The sequence below is a fragment of the Prionailurus bengalensis genome, chromosome A1, assembly GCF_016509475.1.
Source record: "Prionailurus bengalensis isolate Pbe53 chromosome A1, Fcat_Pben_1.1_paternal_pri, whole genome shotgun sequence".
NCBI lineage: Eukaryota > Metazoa > Chordata > Mammalia > Carnivora > Felidae > Prionailurus > Prionailurus bengalensis.
The window spans coordinates 78,697,686-78,716,795 of record NC_057343.1 but is presented as its reverse complement, the minus strand read 5'-3'; positions in this window follow the sequence as shown (position 1 = coordinate 78,716,795).

Genomic DNA, 19,110 nt, shown 5'->3' with positions numbered 1-19,110 from the left:
ATCACCAGAAATTTACTCTCTCACAGTTCCAGAAGCTAGGAATCCAGTATCAAAGGTTTGGTTTCCCCTGGGGCCTCTCTCCTTGGCTGGCAGATGCTGTGCTCTCACATGGACTTTCCTCCCTACAAACATCCCTGGCACCCTCTGTGTCCAAATTTTCTCTCCTGGAAGGACATCAGTCAGACTGAGTTGGGCCCAGCCAAACAGCCTCATTTTAACCAAGTCACTTTTCTAAAGGTCCTGTCTCAAATAAAGTCACATTCGGAGGGACTGGAGGTTAGGGCTTTAAAACGGGAATTTAGGGGGAGATACAATTCAGCCCATACAGGTACTTTTCATTTGGGGGGCTATTTATTTATTTATTTGGTTAGTTTATTTATTTTTGAGAAAGAAAGAGAGAGAGCAGAGGAGGGGCAGAGAGAGGGAGAAAATCCCAAGCAGGCTCTGTGCTGTCAGCTCAGAGCCTGACGTGGGGTTCGATCCCATGAACTGCGACATCATGACCTGAGCCAAAACCAAGAGTCGAATGCTTAACTAACTGAGCCACCCCAGTGCCCGACATTTGGGGGGATAAAATCATGTATATTTAAAAGCTATCTTAAGTATGTTTCCATTTTCCATTGAAGACATTTACTCTTGGCAGACACACTCTGTGAAAATCTGGGTTGGAGCTGCCAGACCCTGCTTTCTGTGAGCGTTTGCCCCAAATCTACAGACCCTGTATTTTCTCCCCTTCACCTGCCTTTCCTCTCTGGCTTTGCATTTTATCCTCATCTGGTATCATTCCTTGCCTGAACCTAACGTACCCGTACCCGAAGATGTCCTTTCCTCCTGACTGAGGTCTTTTTTTCTGGGGGCCTGAGTTACAAATTTTTATTTTTTACTCCCTGAAAAAATCAACGTGTACCAGCACTTTTAAAGAAATGTCTAGAAAGTTCCATGATATTTTTATGATAATGTAAACCTTTTCCTTCCCTCTTCTAAGTCTGAATACCAATCCCAGGATTCATAATCTCTCATTTTCAGAGCTGTCTGGAGGTAATAGATGGGTGGATTTTTTTAATGGTCTAAAATCTTTGGAAATTATAGCTGCATGAGAATGTTTTATAGGAAATATAAAAAGGTCAAAAGATGCAAAATGCCAATAATAATTTGAACTGAGGAATGTTTTGATTAAGCTTTAAATTATGTTATATAAATAAATTATATGGGTTTGAATGAGCTGTAGGATTTCCCTAAACATCTAAAGAATTTTGAAAGAGGGAGGATATCTATAATTAAACTAGTAAATCTTTAAATAAGCAGTACGTAAATTATGGAGAAGCTCTTGAAACACTTACTGGAAATAAAGATGAGGCAAAGAGTTAGGGTGTGCATAGGTAAGTGTATATATGTATAATTATATATATGTACTTTTTTGGTTTGGGATGGTATATTTCTGAAACATTAAATATATTAAATATTTTAATACTACAAGTATATTACACAAGGGGTGACAAAATAGATTAATATGTTAGTGTCACAGGGTTCTCTGGAGGCTTAGCCATCCTATAACTTCTTACTCTTAATTTAATAATGGGAAAATGGAGACCTAGAGAGACTGTATACATTCCTCAATTCCAACAACCATATTCACAAACCTAAATGTGTTCCATCTTATGAATGCAATAGTCCAGTTGCTGTCGAAAACTGATCTCCATGCTCCAGAACCAAAATGTAACATGAAGACAGAATTTGGGGCTAAGGAGGAACAGTTTTATGACTTTTTTAGGCAAAGGAGGGCACAGAAGGCTAATGCCTTCAAAACTGCAGACCCATCATGGTAAAGGCTGGAAAATACAGGATCTGGGTGGTTTCTATAGGAATCTGGTACATGCTACCAGCCGCGTTCGTCATGGCTTCAAGGTGGTCTCATGTCTATCACTGGCGATGGCCATCAGAGTCTTGGTACCAAGTACGGATACCAAGTTCCTAGAACAAAGGATTCCTTTTTTCTTAAGTTTATTTATTTTTATTTTGAAAGAGAGAGAGAGAGCAAGCGGGGGACGGGCAGAGAAAGGAAGAGAGAGAATCCCAAGCAGGCTCTGCCAGCGTTGAGCCTGATGTAGGGCTTGGTCTTACAAACTGCAAGATCTTGACCTGTTAACTGATGGAGGCAGCCAGGCGTCCATGGAACAAAGGATTCTACAGAAAAACAAGTGACGGGAAGGGGGAGGCTTCAAGAATGAGGAAGAGAAAAATTTGTTCAGAGTCAAGCATTGCTGGGGCATTAGTGTGTCCATCTTATCTTCCGTCCATCTTCACATTTCTATAGTGATTTCAAAATGAAATGGAGAGCGATGCAAAGAAAGTCAAGTTGAAAACATGACCCATTTTACAAGGTAAAGAAGTCAATATGAAGATTCCAGTCCTTCCTACCCCTCCACACACACATGCCCCTATTCCATGACATCATGGTTTGCTCGCTGATACTCGCTAACTGAGAGATTCAGGATGGCTGTGTATTCCTTGACACCCTCCCTGGGGGGAGGAAGGAGCTATTCCTCCGTCCTTGGACCCTGGGCTGGCCTGTGGTAGTCTGCACTAATAGAATATGCTGGAAGAGACGCCATGCTAGTTCCATGCCTCTAAGAGGGCTGGTGCATCTACCTTGATCCTGGATCCTGAACCAGCATATGAGATATGCATTTGCCCTGCTGAAGCGACCATCTAGAGGGACCCTGAAACCGAGGAATAAGACAGGGACCCAGCGGAGCTCAACCTTATAGACACATGAGTGAAGGCACGTGGTGACCCCAGGCAGTGTCTGCCTGAATTCCTGGCCCACACAACTGTGGGATAGAGTGAAATTACTGCCATCTACAGGCAGTAAGTTTGGTAAGAACTTGTTACACAATCATAGATAACTAAAATACTACATTTTGATTTAAATTTAGGAAGAGCTATAACATTAATTTCAGGAAATGACTATATTTACAAAAAATAATCAATATGATAACTTACCGAGGCATATTAAGATAAGTGGAAATATAATTAAGAAATACTCATGCCTTGGGGCGCCTGGGTGGCTCAGTTGGTTAAGGGTCTGACTTTGGCTCAGGTGGTGATCTCACAGTCCATGAGTTCGAGCCCTGCATCCGGGGCTCTGTGCTTCCAGCTCAGAACCTGAAGCCTAGAACCTTCTTTGGATTCTGTGTCTCCCTCTTTCACTTTCCCTCCCCAGCCCATTCTCTCTCTCTCCCTCTCTTTCTCAAAAATAAATAAACATTAAAAATTTTGAAAAAAAAAAAAAGAAATACTTGTGTCTTTAAGATTCAATCAGAGGCTATGTGAACCCATTAATGCACACAGGCACGGGTCCCTCTTGTCTTTAAAGTCCTGGAAATAATTGTACTCCGGAGTGCATCACCACCAGCCTCACTGGGGAGCTTGTTAGAAATGCAAGTCGGTTTCTGGACCTGCCCCAGACCCCAGCCTCAGAAGCTGCATTATAACAGGTGCCTTACCTGTAAATCTGTAACACTGAACACGGAGAAGCACTAGTTTAAATAGTTTTGTTAGAAGAAATAGAAGTTAATGCAAATGAAGGTGGGAGGAACCGTCTTCATTTTATGGTGCAGTACCTCTTTCTCTAGAATGTTTGGACTGTGGTTAAATCTGAAGGGGAAATTGTTCACATTCACTCTCCTCTTCCTCATTCAATTGCAAAGGTTGCTAGTTTTGGATACCTTGATTTTCCTTTAATATCACATCCTTGTTACATGCACAATTTCTTTAAATTTTTTTTTCAACGTTTTTTATTTATTTTTGGGACAGAGAGAGACAGTGCATGAACGGGGGAGGGGCAGAGAGAGAGGGAGACACAGAATCGGAAACAGGCTCCAGGCTCTGAGCCATCAGCCCAGAGCCTGACTCGGGGCTCAAACTCCAGACCGCGAAATCGTGACCTGTCTGAAGTCGGACGCTTAACCGACTGCGCCACCCAGGTGCCCCAACACAATTTCTTTAGACCACAAATATTCAAGGATAGGAGAGTGGGGACGCCTGGGTGGCTCAGTAGGTAGAGTGGCGGACTCTTTATTTCTGCTCAGGTCATGATCCCAGGGTTGTGGGATCCAGCCCTGCATTGGGCTCCACGCTGAATGTGGAGCCTGCTTAAGGTTCTCTCTCCCTCTGCCCCTCTCCCTCACTTGCTCTCTCTCTCTCTCTCTTTCTCCCTCTCTCAAATAAAAAGTAAAATTGAGGGGGGAGAAAAGAATAGGAAACTATACTTTCAAATTGGGGCGTGTATCCTATACGTATTTAAGCTATAGCTTAAATTATATGAATAAAATACATAAATCCTTTTATCAGTTCTTTGAAAATAAATATTTTACAGGCTAGGCTAGTGAAGAAATAAATCCAACAGAAATACTATTACAAATGGAATCATTAACCCCGTTCTGATTTTATGGTGCTGGAAAAAGATGCAGCAAATCTGGCAGGTGTCCAGAGAAGAGAGACTAAATTCATTCAGACAATAAAGTGACCCCCTCTGGCCAGACTGGTTGCCCAGAGGCACACCCAGCAGGGGAGGACCTGCTCAGGTCACCGAGGTCATTCCTTTGATATCGTTCCACTGCTGCCATCTACTGGTCAAGAATGAATTTTCCTCTGTTGGCCTTGCTGTTTTAATATTCACTGGTTTATGTGTTTGTCTTTCAATAATTCAGCAAATATAACTGAAGGCCTCTTGTAGGATAGGCACTGGAGATGAGGCAGTGAGACACGGGGCTGGCCTCAGAGTTCATAGTTTGGTTCAAGGAAACATCGGGGCCAGGCAATGACCTCGAAGGGGTGACCCAGGATGAGAAGGAGCAAATGGGAGAGACATGGAAGCAAGTCTTAAGGACTTTAAAGAAGAAGTACAAAGAGATGGTTCAAATCTGGGGCTCCAGGGGCACCAAGGATGGAAGTCCCACTTGTTATTTTGGGGAAATGCCAAGCTCCTGTCTCAACTTTCTCATCCTAGAATAGGGACATTTAGAGCATCGTCCTCAGGACGCCTGGCTGGCTCAGTCTATTAAGCACTCACCTTCGGCTCAGGTCATGATCTCCTGGTTTGTGAGTTTGAGCCCTGCATTGGGGCTCACTGATGTCAGCGCAGAGCCCGGCTTGCATCCTCTGTCCCTCCCCAGCTCACGATCTCTCAAAACATAAAACAAAACAAAACAAAACAAAACAAAACAAAACAAAACGGAACATCAGCCTCAAAGAGCTGCCTGGGAAGAAGAAAGAAAATACAAGCAAAGGGCTTAGAAATGTGGGTCAGTAGTAAGGGGCCAAAAATGTTCATTGTAGCCTGATTCAACAGTATTCTTCCTGGGCTTAGGGCAAAACATGTAGGCAGTTTAAGAGCCCGCCTACTGGTTGCACAGCATGAAAGAATGTGTACAGGTGCAGTTTGCCCGGGACAAACATGCTACCCAGGTTGAAGGTTGCGGCTCACCGGGTCATCATCCTGCCTTACCTTTGTCAGGCCAGCCGATTCCTCTTCTACATCAGGTGGGTTTTTTTTTTGTTTGTTTTGGTTCTGTTTTTGTTTGTTTGTTTTGGAGAATCAGTTTTTGTTTTGTTTTGTCTTTCACCATAGTTTCCTCACCTTTGTGCATGGACTAAATATCTCTGTTTCCTTTCTTCCCCAAGTGGAAGTTACGAACTTACTCTGATTTCACATCCCGTTGTCTGCATTCTGGATCCCTTATTGAGCGGAGACTGTCTGGAGTCACTGACATTAAAAAGTGTGTGTGTCTACCCGTTGCCTGTTACACACTTTCCATTTCAGAAACGCCTCTCATCCTCATGCCAGCCCCTAACTGCGCATTCTCTAAGTTGCTCCTAAACGCTTTAGTGTTTCAGATTCTCACTACGGTTCACCCACTGCTCTGTGTGATCCCACAACACCACGTGGCCAGTACTCACCATCCTGTCTAAAATAGCCGTTGCCTGTAGCTTAGACCCCACGTTGTGTTTGGTTGGATTATTGTACGTTCCTTGGGGACCACTGGATGGAAGGAACAACCTTTCTTTGTTGTGTTGGTTTTTTCTCAAATGCCAGAAGGCGTATGAATGAATATTCCTATTTGCTCAGTGTTGTGGTTGTGGTTGTTTTTTTCCTTGGACACAAGCGTATTGCAACTTAGAGTGTCTCTGCTTATTCAATTCAGACCAGGGGGTGAGGCCAGAATCCCCGGGTGAAGAGTTATTAGAAGCCCTGCCTTGAGTTAGTTTTTTCTGTGGAGGTCAGGTATTTTAAAACTGACACAGAAGAAGAATTACTTCATCTTCATGCCTAGATACTGCTGTGTATTTTAGTGGAGAGCTTCTGGGTGTGTGTGTGTGTGTGTGTGTGTGTGTGTGTTTGATGTACTTCATGCGAAAACACGAGACCCATGAGAAATAATAGTGAGTCCCCAGAGTTAAATCTCTCAAACAGAAGAGCCCCAGACAGTTTCCTGGGGGCAGTAAAGTCACCCTGAAGGAGGCAGGAGAGAGTTGGATGAACCCTGGGGTACAGGTTGGTGTTCAGCTCTGGGGAGATGCTTCTGGAAGGCACACTGGGAGGTCACCCAGCCCCGGGACAATCAAAACTCTTTATGAGAAGGGACAGTAGAGAGGGAATAATTAAGGCCACCTCAATAGCACATCCAAAAAGCTGTCCCCACCTGGATGGGAACAGCATGCTCTCTCTGCTACATTCCAGGTTCCGTGGGAACAGGATTCAGGCTTACTTCCCTCACATGACTGTCCCAGCAGCTGGCCTGGTGACTGGCATAGAGCTCCATAAATATTTGGTGATTGACTAACAAGAGGAATGGCCTCACCGGATGATAAGGACACAGAAACCTGGAGCAAGGAGACAGGCCAGTAGCCGAGTCAGGCTGAAAGGTGGGGCCCAAACAGCCAGTAGCACGCTGGCACAGGAAGGGCTGCGTGGCTGAATAGAGACTGGCACCCACAGGGAGAAATGGAGAATTTTCCTCCCTGAAACCAAGAATCTCCTGTCTTGGCTTGTTTTCTGTGGATAGGGGAGGTCTTTGGGTGCAGGGGAATAGTATTCGCCTTGCCCATTTTGTTATTGGCTCATGACTGGTATGGCCCAGGGAAGCCAAGCCACCATTCAGCTTCTATTTCTACCATGTCATGTGATAAATGATTGTTCCTGGTAACACTTGTATTCTTATATTTTATCTCTTTCTCCAAGCCCAACTGAAGTGCCCTTTACTCTACACGCACATAGTACTGATAAGGAGTAGATGTGCTATTCGTCCTATTTCCACGTATCGATGAATGAGATCATCAGTTCTTAGTTGTATGTAAAGAGGAACTCAGGGAGGAAGAAGAACTGAAATCCGTATGGCTTACAGAAATTGTATGAAGTGAGGTATAAATCTATTGATCAAGAAATATTATTTGTAGAAAATACACAAAGGAAATGGTTTTAGTATGAGTCACAGAAAGAATTTAAAGATCTTTTTCTCTCCCACAAGAATGAATGAAGAGTAAACAATCTATATTCCTCAACAAATATTTATTTATTTACAAATTAAAGTATAATTGACGTTAACATTGTATGCGTTTCAGGTGTACGACATAATGATTCGATATTCGCATATATTGCCAAACGACCACAATAAATCCGCCCAGCATTTGTCGCCACACAGAGGTACCAAATTTGTTTCTTGTGATGAGAACTTTTAAGGTTTACTCTTTCCACAACTTTCATATAGGCAATTCACTATCATTAATTATAGTTACCTTCCTGTACATCACACACCCATGACTTCTTTATTTGTAACTGTAAGTTTGTCCTTTTTGAGCCCTCTCCCAACCCCCCTCACCTCTTATGCATGGCCCCACTGTTATGTTCTCTGCAGATATGAGCTTGGCTTTTTGTTTGTTTGTTTGTTTTAGATTGCACATATAAATTAAACCAGACAGAATTTGTCTTTCTCTGTCTAGCTTATTTCATTTAGTATAATGTCCTTGAAGTGCAGCCGTGTTGTCACAAATGGCAAGATTAAAGTCTTTTCGTGTCTCACTGGTATTTCATTGCACCCATATACCTCACCTTATGTATGCATCCATCTTTGATGGAATGAATATTTATGAAACATCAACTGTGTACCAGGCACGATGTGGCTTCTGGGAATTACATAGTGATCAAGATCATGAAAATGTTTGCTTTTGTTGTTTCTACAGACTTAAAGAGTACAGAAAAATAAGCCAGAAGTCACGGTAAAGTATGAAAGTGTTTAGATTGGGGAAACAGGGGCTGGAGAAAGGCTTCCTACAGGGTATGGTGTCTAAGTTGGCAAATGGTGATGAATGGGGATGGGATGTGTGGGTAGAGAAAGAGGGTCCCAGGCAAAGAGAAGAGCATCAATCAGCAGAGACTGGTGAGGATTTTACTTTCATCCTAAGAGCAATGGGGGTTTTTAGAAGGGGAGTGATACATTCAGTCCAGCTTGCTAGAAAACTGTATCTGACCCTAAGGTGGAGAATACTTTGGAAAGGAGGAAGGCTGGGGATAGGATTACCTGTTTGAAGGCTGTTTGTTATTTATCTTGAGGTCATTACAAGGGGTGTGCCCCAGGAGTGTGAAGTATTTGCCTTGGTCTGCAACATCACTTGACTTTTAATCAGTGCCTCTTTCCCCTATACGTTAACACTCAGTTTTCCTTCAATTTTATTCCAATAGTTGGGCATTTTTCCTTTCTTTTTTTTTTTATTAAATTTTTTTTCTCAACGTTTATTTATTTTTGGGACAGAGAGAGACAGAGCATGAACGGGGGAGGGCAGAGAGAGAGGGAGACACAGAATCGGAAACAGGCTCCAGGCTCTGAGCCATCAGCCCAGAGCCCGACGCGGGGCTCGAACTCACGGACCGCGAAATCGTGACCTGGCTGAAGTCGGACGTTTAACTGCGCCACCCAGGCGCCCCTATTTTTCCTCTCTTGTAACTCTTCATCAGCCTTTAATGAAACCAATCACATCTAATGTTGACTAACGCTCACAATGTGCAAAGTCCTGTGTGTTTTTACTTGATGTTTTCAACATTCCTTTGCAGCGGGTGATTTGCACGCACAAGAAAGTTTCAGAAGCGTTGTTCTAAATCTTTCTAAATCTTTCAGTGATCCACAAACCTGTGACCCAGCTACATCACAATTGCCTGATGTGCTAGTTAAAAAAAAAATGCAAATTCTCAAGCTCCACAAAAACCACACTGAATGAGAAACTCTGGACATAGGAACAAGGCATATAGTTTTAGAAATTCCCCATGTAATTCTGATGCATAGACATATATATATTTTTTTTTAATTTTTTTTTCAACGTTTATTTATTTTTGGGACAGAGAGAGACAGAGCATGAACGGGGGAGGGGCAGAGAGAGAGGGAGACACAGAATCGGAAACAGGCTCCAGGCTCTGAGCCATCAGCCCAGAGCCTGACGCGGGGCTCGAACTCATGGACTGCGAGATCGTGACCTGGCTGAAGTCGGACGCTTAACTGACTGCGCCACCCAGGCGCCCCTGCATAGACATATTTTAATCCTAGTATAAGGTAAGGGAAACCTCCAATATCTGCATTCATTTCTATAGTATGTGTGAACAAACAAAATTGTTCTTCTCACAGAATATTTGGAGCAAAAACACCACATAATTAGCTCCCACTTTATTTATGAATTTGTTTAAAGAGTCATTCAATTATGATGTTAAGGATATTTTGCAAGTATTTAAGAACATTCAAAATGGCTCCAGGAGAATATATTAGAGAGGTTCCATTGGGTAATAAATATCTGTCTGTAGACAATTGACTGTGTCTTCAGAACTTGTAGCTACTCATACAAGAATCAGGGAAGCTCTGTTTCCCATTCAAATTCACAGCGTGCCTGACTTTGTAAGGCATTTAATCACAGAGTTTCATAACACAGAGATACTAAATTCGGATTGTGGAAACCCAGTGTTTTAAAAATTTCCATTTCTATTAAATCATCACCTTTGAGGGTTTTCACGCCAACAAGGGCAAATAAGTGAAAAATGCACAAAGGCAAATGAAACGTGCTCCTGTCTGTTATTAGCTTCAAAGCAGAATATTTCACCAGGACACCATTGTTCTGTCACCTTTTGTGTGACGTAGGCCAGGATGCCTTGATTGCCTGCAATGGGACATTTGTACACAGAGCTGGGTGACAAGTGCTCCCTGGGGACCACTGGGGGCTTTCCATGCTCCAGTCTCAGAGAATCACATGCTTATTAGAATCGGGCCACAACCGTAATGAAAGAGGCATTTTCTTTGGTGTCTGAAGTGTCTGTGTTAATATTCTAAGCTTTATATCATCTTGTGGGTAGACCAGTTGTTCGTGTAGGAAATTAAAGCAATTCTACCACAGGGAGTTATTTAGCTGGGGATGATGTTAGGTTTTACCAGCACGTGCAGTGTCTTACGCTGAAACTTGCAGTGGGGATATGTTTTGAATGCTTCACACACAGTTTTGAGAATCTTATATTTTAACCAAGATGATTTGATGCCCAACTGGAAGTCAGCTGTTTGTCCTGCGTGGTTTCGGAAGGTTTTCTAACATTCCCACCACCTCCCCTTCTCTTTAGTAGTAAAATCTAATTCCCTTTTGGGCTCTATGTTCTTATTTCAGGTAAAAATGAGAGGACCACTAGGTAGGGGGAGCAGGGAGCTTCAAGAGCTGTTGTAGCTTATTAGGAATGAATGTCTCAAGTTAATTCTTCGCTGGCAAGCATGCACAGCAGGGGCAGGAATGATTAGCTGGACCGCGGTTCATGTTGTCCATCCATGGGTGGGTGTCCTAGCTGGGAGGGTCTACACTTCCCAGCCCCTCAGCATGAGGTGTGGCCGTGTCACTCATTCTCTAATAGATGGTGAGTACAAGTGATGTGTAGCATGGCAGAACCAGGGGTTTCTAGAAGCGGACACTCCACCTTCACTTCCTCCTACCTACCATTCTCTAGAGGAACCACAGAGGGAAGGAACCTGGATCCCGAATGAACACGAGCAGGAAAGCTGCTTGGTGACTTGGAATACCCACCTGACACTGCTTTCTTTTTTTGATCGAGAAATAAGGCACTACTGTCCTGAGCCATTATCCTCTGGGGATTATATCTGAGCACAGTTTAGTGTCTCTATTAAAATGGAGAGAATGGCTTGCAGAGGAAGAGAAGCCCTGTAGGCAAATGGCGCCACTTGGAAGGAAGGAGACCGTGGGGATGGCAAAGATGGACTCCTGCAATCCACACATTTGTCAGGGGCTGGTCCTCACTTTCAGTAAGTGCTGTAGTGTTTAGTTTTGATGTTATGCCATTTTTTTGATCCGGACTAATGTAAATAGTAACTGCACATAGTAAATAAATGTTCTTATTTGCCCACATTTTCAGTAATAAAATATTTCCTGAGTACTGACTATACAACAGCCCAGTATATGCTGGGGGATGGGAAAAATGGCAACCGAAGACCAGCTCCCAGCCCATAGGCCTTGATGTCCAAGGTTTAGGCCAAAGGAATTGAAGAAGGGCAGTAGAGTGGAGTAGAACAGAATCACCTTAGAATGTTATCAATGCTCTAATGGAAAGAGGTCCAGAACGCTGTGAAAGCCACAGGAAGACAGTGGTTCTACACGCAGGCCATTGGGAATGATTCACCAACTTGCAACTTTCAGCGCTTAGGATGAATGAGTCAGCTATCTTTAGACTGAAGATATTTTTAGTAAGCAACAAAAGTGAAAAATAATTGCAACAGGTTGGGTAAAATTAGAATACGTAGCTTGAAATACTTGGGAAATATTTACAAATGGAAACCAGAGAATGGAGAGAGCGGAAGCGGACAGCAATCTGCTGAGTGTGAGTTAATGATGAGACTTCAGCAGGACACTCAAGAGGGATCGCTGATGTCTTGGCATTTCTCTCCCCTACTGGCCAGTAGACATAGCACAGAAGGATAACAGCGGTGGGCAGCAACGAAATTCTTTATCTTTGCTGTCACGGGTTTTATCAGCACCCTTCTTCTATTACCTCCACAACTCTACTGTCTATGCCTCTGCTTGTCACGTTCCATACTAGATTTTGAAGATCGAACAAGGTGTCGAGCACGAGTGGAAGTCAGCTTTGCATAATTTCTAAGTTTGCTGACATTCCAATTTCTGTTTAAGGAATTACTACTTAATGAAAACTCTGTCCAAATACCTGTTCAATGAAATCATCACTGATCTTATTTTTTTAAAATGGAACTTTTCCAATGAAAATTTTGTGGTGTTACTACCACATAAAACTGGTCATCTCCCCACCAAATTATGTGTGTCTGATATGAATCAAATGAAGGTACACGTAAAACAGCCAAGATTTTGGTTTTCTTATTTTTTAATTTTTTAAATGTGTATTTATTTTTGAGAGAGAGAGAGAGAGCGAGAGAGAATCCAAAGCGGGCTCCAGGCTCTGAGTGGTCAACACAGAGCCGGACGTGGGGCTCGAACCCACGAACCACGAGATCATCACCTGAGCTGAAGTTGGACAGTTAACCAACTGAGCCACCCAGGCACCTCAAAGAGTCAAGAGTGTGTAAAGGTATTATTTATTAACCCAATTTCTTCTTTCCCCTTTTTGTTTATCTACATGTACATGAGAATGTGAACCACTGATTGATGCTTATAAGAAAGGAAGGAAGGGTGGGCAAATGAAAAGGGATATAGTAGTTCCATATGTGCAAGTGAAACCTTTTTTATGTTATTAATTCTAAATTTAGAAGAGGTTTTATGAAAAAGGCCAATGCAAGGCTGAAACATGAAGAGTGCATCTGATCTAGATATGATGAATCAGGCCATAAAGACTTGAAATTTCCAACTAAAGATGCTTTCATTTTAGCCCCTAATTATGGGTCTCCTCTCTGTAAAGTGATTTGTCAACCCAGCTCCAATAAAAACAAATATATGGAGTCAAAGAGCAAGGAGAAAGTACATTTTGTGGAAATCTTGAGCATGGAGCCGAAGAATATGCAAGGAAGGTGGACAGAGGGAAGAATGCCCCTGCGGAGGGCAAGTAACTTACAGAGGAAGGAAATATTTTTCTCGAGTCCCCATGCTGTGGCGTGCAGGGAGACAGTGAGATTTTCACACGGTGTCTCACTTCATTCTGTGGCCCTGCAAGATAGACAGCACCATCCACTCCAACTCTAACCCACGTTCTCTGACCCTATGGGCATGTTGTTTCTGCTGTCTGCATGCATTGCAAGGAGGTGACTCCCAGAAATCAGAATTATTGGTACATACTGAGGGATCCACATTTTGTAGGGCTATGAGCCTGAAGGACAACTTAGAGAGTTTTTAATTCAATAATGTCACCTTACATTTATTCATCCATTAGAAAATCACATCAGCAATACTTTAGAAATCTATCCTGAATCCCACCCCCTACACACCTCCACTGAGATCGCTATTTCGAGCCACCATCATTTCCTTGACTTACTGAAATAGCATCTAATTGGTTTCTCTCTTCCACTCTTGGCCCCTTAATGTCTCTTCTTCACACACTGTCCATGATGACAGTTGTCAAAAGTAAATCTGATTGCCTTCTTCCTCTGAACAAAATTGTCCAAAGATTTTGCATCATGCACAGAGTAAAAGAGAAAATAAAATACAGATTCTTTCTTACCAAGTCCTGTATTAAAAAGCATCGAGACATCTCACTGATTCCATCTCTTCCATCCCTTACACTCACTGCTCCAGCCCTTTTACTGTTAGCCAGACATGTCAAGAACCTCCAAACCTCAGTCCTTTCCAAATATGAGAAATACAGGAGAAGAAATAAAAATGATAAGGCAGGGATGATTCAAAGATTTTTGTTCACAGCAACTGAGTTAATGATGATGCCTTTTATTTGGATGGTGAGGAGGTAGTTTCTTTTAAAATTTATATTAGGGAGAAAATTTAAACATAACCCAAACTAGAAGGATAGTAATATAAAATCCACATCCTCAGCTGTGATGAGAACACTGTTGTGAGCTGGTGCCTAGGCATTTCACAGTATGATGCCCCTGCTCGCCCCCGAGTCTGGATGGACACTCACAGAAGGTTCTGAGGGTAGGATTCCTTCCCCAAGTCCCCATATTCCTGGAACACCTTTTAAAATAACCACTTAGAGGGGCACCTGGGTGGCTCAGTTGCTTGAGTGTCCAACTCTTGATTTTAATTAGGTCATGATCTCAGGGTCATGGGATCAAGCCCTACAGTGGGCTCCGTGCTGAGTGTACAACCGGCTTAAGATTCTCTCTCCCTCTCTCTCTCTCTCCCCCTCTGCACCTTCCCCAGCTCATAGGCTCTCTCTCTCTCTCTCTCTCTCTCTCTTTCTCTCTCTAAAATAAAAAATAAAAAATAAGATAAAATAAAATAACCACTTAGAGTTGAGTCCTTGGAAAGTCAGTGACCTCTGGCCACAACCACCTTGTAAGTAGCAGTACCACCACCCTGCTATCTCCTGGTCATCTGTGACCTGGGACAGAGGGCAGCCTTCACCTGGCTCACTCTGCACCACAACTGTCCACCCCCATTTGGGGTATCTGCAAGTAACAAATCTTGTGACTGTACTTCCTTTGTGTGGGTGTACTGAAACCATGCTTTCATGCAAGCTGACCAGGGTTTTCATTTCCCCAAAGAGGGAGCTCAGAGGCTGAGGGAGCTACCTGACCCACCCCCCACCCCCATTTGGCCTGAGCGTCCTCATGCAGCCAGTCTCGATCTGTACATTCTTCATTTGGTGCTCCAGCTCTGGCTTCCCAGCACATCATCACCCAGCTGAAGCAGTCACCAGCTCGCTGAGATCCTTGTTCCGTCCACACTTTAATTTGATGGTTCTCCCGCCACCTTCCACCACTACTACCTACTGAAGCACATCCCAGACCTCACACCATATATTCTTGTTATCATAAATTTCAATCAATTTGTAATTTTTTTAATGTTTGTTTATTTTTGAGAGAGAGAGAGAGAGAACTAGCAGGGGAGAGGCAGAGAGAGAGGGAGACACCGAATCAGAAGCAGGCTCCAGGCTCTGAGCTGTCAGCACAGAACCTGATGTGGGGCTCGAACCCACAGACCATGAGATCATGACCTGAGCCGAAGTCAGACACTTAACCGACTGCATCACCCAGGTGCCCCACAATCAATTCATTATTACATGTATTATGCATCTAACAAGGAATCTTTTTTTAAACAACCACAATGCAACTATCATTCCTAAGAAATGAGCACTAATTTCCTAATATGATCAAGTATTTATTCATGTTCAAATTCAGAAAAGCACCTTTGATGAGTCACAAGAATCAAAAGTTTTCCTGTATATTAAGTTTTAGATGCTTATTGGGAACTTTTTCAAGATGCCAAGTAAGGAGGTGATCGTATAAATGTGGAGTCTGGGGACTTTGGGGTGGGAGATGTGAAATTTGGAATCAGCAGCATGTATATATAAGACAATATTCAAAATTTTTTAATGTTTATTTATTTTTGAAAAAGAGAAACAGACAGAGTGTGAGCTGGGGAGGGTCAGAGAGAGAGAGAGGGAGACACAGAATCCGAAGCAGGCTCCAGGCTCTGAGCTGTCGGCACAGAGCCCGACACCAGGCTTGAAGTCACAGACCATGAGATCATGACCTGAGCCAAAGTGAGATGCTTAACCGATTGAGCCCCCAGGGGCCCCAAAAGCAGTTTTTGTCTAGAGGGAGGCTTTGCGGGCAAAGGGGCTGATTTCTCACTAAGTGGGAAATATGGTAATATCATGAAGCTATCGTTGCCTCGGACTGTGGTCCTCCAGCAGCGGAGGAGGGATTTCTCAATGACGTTGTGGAGTGGCTCAGTGAAAGGTGAGCACGAAGCCTGCTGAACCTCTCGAGAGATCATAGTAACATCTCCATGGCACCCCAGACTTAGGACTGATCTAGAAAATCATCAAGTGCTCTATGTCTGGTCTTCTCTCTTGGAAAAGTGACACCCTTAGCACTTGTGGAACCAATTCAAAGTAAGGTCTTGTTCACAAGTAGAAAATCACTACTTATAATCAAAACTTTGAGGGCAAGAGGGCCTCAGGACAGCACAATGTCAGGTGTGCTAGCAAGGAGACACTTGGGACCTCACAATTTCTTTATTAATTCACATTTTGTGTCATCTTGGGGCACCTGGGTGGCTCCGTCAGTTAAGCGTCCGACATTTGGCTCAGGTCATGATCTCACATGAGTTCATGAGTTCAAGCCCCACATCTGTCTCTCTGCTGTCCGCATGGAGTCTGCTTTGGATCCTCTCTCCCTCTCTCCTTCTGCCCCTCTCCTGCTTGCCCACGTGCTCTCTCGCTCTCTCTCTCTCTCTCAAAAATAAATAAACGTTGAAAGAAAGTTACATCATCTCTTGGATTGCATCTTTTGAAGCAAGAAAGTTACGGTTTGAACTTATGGTTCTGTTTGGCTTTGTAGCCATGATGGGCCAAAGACAGAAGACGGGCCGCTATGACCCTTCGTGGGCCCTTTTGTCTGAGGAATGGGAAGCTAATGGCTGTAGAGAGGAAGGACCACAAGGAAATGACAATCTTCTTCATTATCAAAGGTTCATTCCAATAAAATCATTGAAAGCATTAACTACTGAGGGATCGTGAACCCTGAAATTAGTCGTGGATACTGTAGTTAGCACGAATGAGTTAGAAAAAGAAATGAAGCGATTTGGTGCTCCAGCAGATGTTTTTCTGAAAACATGTACCAAAAGGTGGAAGGAAGTTCAAGCGTATGGTGTCTCACAGAAGAAAAAAGCAATCACATTTACAGCGTCACATTTGGCGTCCACATAACACCTTTCTTCTGACAATTGCAAATTAGTTGGCTAATCATATCAGATCTCCTCCTCAGTGAAGTTAAAATATTAATGGACCAAAGACGGGACCAAAGATAGCCCGATCCTATCCGCACCGGTTTCAGCCAAGCAACCGTGAGAATCGACATAGCAGAGAGACTGTCGCTGCCGCATGTACTAAGACGTCTGGCTGGCCTTCAAACAGGACATGAGACCCCGTGAGCCCCGGCTTCCTCAGCCGTAACACTGCCCTCAAAGGTCGTTGTCAGATTTTATTTATTTATTTATTGACTTACTTATTTACTTATTTATTTATGTTTATTTATTTTTGAAAGAGAGACAGAGAGACAGAGTACAAGTGGGGAAGGGGCAGAGAGAGAGGGAGACACAGAATCAGAAGCAGGCTCCAGGCTCTGAGCTGTCAGCACAGAGCCTGCCGGGGGGCTCAAACCCATGAATCGCGAGATCATGACCTGGGCCGAAGTCAGACACTTAACCGACTGAGCCACCCAGGTGCCCCTGTTGTCAGATTTAAAATGAAAATGTGTGCAAATACATATATAGCTTACACAAGTGTCCGGTGTATGGGAGGTGATCCGATTATTAAAATCGTAAGTTTGGCCACATTTTGCACCCACTTGTCAGCTATGCCTCCTGAGTGCTCAGAATAAGTGCCTAGAAGAACAGTCCCTGTCCGTCCTGTTATTCTTGAACCGAGGTTCGTGCTTTCCCATGATGAGCCTGCCACCCGAGAATGAACACGACTCTGTGCCCACTGGCGTGGCCAAATACAAAGAAAGCAAAGTGCTTTTGTGCGGTAGGATTTGGGAGTCAGGCTCTCACTTTGTGGTCTAGAAATAGACTCAAAAGAGCCATAAATATGTGGATCATTGTGGATTCACAGCAGACCACGAGCAGGGAGTTTGGATGATATCAGGGCCACTTCTTTTAATGTGAGACTGTGAAGGATGAGAAGCACCAACCGTTAACTTGATGAGACAGACGGAATGGGAAGGTGAGAGGGACAAGCCTGTTTCTGACCAACGTGCGTCCTCCGCATTGGAATCACTGCCAGTATGCGTGGGCACAGGTGCCCTCCCCAGAACTTGCGTGGAAGTTCTGGGGCTTCCTGGTGGTATCAGGAAAGGTCTTTCTCTTTGGGTGCCCGCGTTGCACACCAGCATCTGGAGAGCAAAGAAACAGGAAATGTGCACAACCGTTTTAAGTTATGTTATTCTTCCAGCTGTGTGGATTTTCCTCTTACGTACCTGGATTAGTCATTACATTCCAGTATGTATATATCGATGCTTTATTATAAAGGATCTATCCACAATTACAGAGACTGAGAAGTTCTAAGTTCTGAAGTGAGCAAACTGGAAACCCAGAAAAGCCGATGGAGGAAGGTCCAGTCAAAGCCCAAGTCCACAGGCAGTTGAAGACCAATGTCCCAGCACGAAGACAGACAGAGTGAAATTTCCTCATCCCCAGCCTTTTTGTTCTATTAAGACCTCCAGTGGATTGGATGAAGAAAAGCCATACTAGAAAGGGCGATGCGCTTTCCTCAGTCTACTGATTCACAGGTAATCTCATCCCTACACCCTCACACACCTGGAATCATAGGTGACACGTGTCTGCGCATCCAGCCAAGCTGACACCTACCAATAACCATCACAATGCCCCACTCCTTGCTGGGACACATTAGACCAAATTTATAATCTGGAGTTTAGTATTGGAAAATTTCTTACATATGATACGTTCATGGATTCTTTACCCTTAAGGGATCCAAGAAAGAGATTCAGGGGTTTGACAATTGTGTGTGTGTGTGTGTGTGTTCATGGATGTGCATGCATGCATGAGTGTGTACGTGTAGTGGATATGAGAATTTCGGGGGGAAGAGCTCCAGAGCCTTCATATGACTCTCAGTTGAGGTCTTGATACAAAGCGTGTTAACCACAATGTGGTTCGATACCACAGGATATGGATCAGAGTCCTGCGTGGGGCAGAGTTGTGTCTACACGCACAGACCTCTTCAGCAGGAAAACTCTGGAAGGGAGGCATCACATTTTCCACCCTGGTGTTCACAGCCCTAACGTTCTGTGATCCTTCTAGACAGAGAATTCAGTATTTAGTAATTTGATGCTTATTAAGGCTTGTGTGCTGATTCACTAATATAACTAACTCTGAGAAATGTTACTTGGGATTTGTGTCCTTTGGGGGACAGATACT